The 1,199-nt window shown below is 36.5% G+C and overlaps 1 non-coding gene across 1 annotated transcript; it reads right to left on the bottom strand.

Annotated features, from left to right (window-relative positions):
* Positions 1 to 883: 883 nt before the first annotated feature.
* On the bottom strand, positions 884 to 990 carry LOC131228263 (small nucleolar RNA R71). The gene has a single exon (XR_009162774.1). It is a non-coding gene; the product is annotated as a small nucleolar RNA R71 (small nucleolar RNA).
* Positions 991 to 1,199: the final 209 nt, after the last annotated feature.

Raw genomic sequence — 1,199 nt, 5'->3', positions numbered from 1 at the left:
TTTTTTAGAAAGTTTCTCTCTTATTTTCTAATTTCCTATTTTTTAGAAATTTTCCCTTTTTAGAAACTAACTTAGCTTTTATTTCTAAGATTACAAACTTTCTTTTTTAGAAATTAACCGTTGCTTAGGATTTTTTTTCTAGCATTATTTTAGTAAATTTAATTTATTTTTGTTTTCTTTTTGTTTACAGGAATTAAGGAAGGAAGCTGCTAAATAACATTGACTTCAAAAGGAGGAGCTCTCTATTCTTCAGACATCAATCATCTCCTTTTCCGGGTTCTTTCTTCCCATTCTTAATTACATAGTTTTAACTTGTTTTAGAATCTCATAGTTTCTAGGTCTAGTTTTATTTCTCTTAGGTTGCTTCTTAGTTTAGTTTTCTTTCTTACATTGCAATAACATAGTTTATGCTAGGACGTAGATCTCTGAATTTAGAACTAGCACCGTTTGATCCTCGAGATTGAAAGAACAATTCGTGAAAGATTGAGAAATAATCCTGTTGAAATGGCGAATGAGACTGAAGTTAAAGCTCTCAAAGATTATTCAGCTCTTGTCCAATTTAATGCGCCTTCATGCATAGTGTTGCCAACCACTACGGCAACACACTTTGAACTTAAACCTGGAGTCATACAATTGTTGCCATCCTTTTATGGATTGGACAAGGAGGACCCATATCATCATGTGAAAGAATTCTTAAACATTTGCTCCACCTTTAAGTTCCAAAACTTCTCCAGACGATTCGATCCGCCTACGCCTGTTTCCTTTTTCTTTGAAGGATAAGGCGAAAGCATGGTTGAATTCTCTAGAAGTTGGATCTATCACTACATGGGACCAACTGTCTAAGAAGTTCTTAAACAAGTTCTTCCCCGTTCACAAAACCAATGCCCTCCGTAGAGAAATTACTAACTTCACACAAAAAGAGGGCGAGCACTTTCATGAATGTTGGGAAAGATGGAAGGACTTGCTTCTTAAATGTCCTCACCATGGTTTTGAGAAGTGGCAACAAGTTCAATACTTCTATGACGGTCTGACACCACAGAACCGTCGCATGGTTGATGCCACCAGTGGAGGGTCATTCATGACCAAAAGTGATGTCGAAGCGTGGAACTTCTTTGAAACCTTGTGCGAAAATTCCCAACAATGGGATTATTCAAATAGAGGTGACAAAAGTCCCCAACCACAAAAGAGAGGTGGTATAT

This window comes from Magnolia sinica, chromosome 15, assembly GCF_029962835.1.
Source record: "Magnolia sinica isolate HGM2019 chromosome 15, MsV1, whole genome shotgun sequence".
Lineage (NCBI taxonomy): Eukaryota > Viridiplantae > Streptophyta > Magnoliopsida > Magnoliales > Magnoliaceae > Magnolia > Magnolia sinica.
This window is presented reverse-complemented; position numbering and strand designations above follow the sequence as displayed.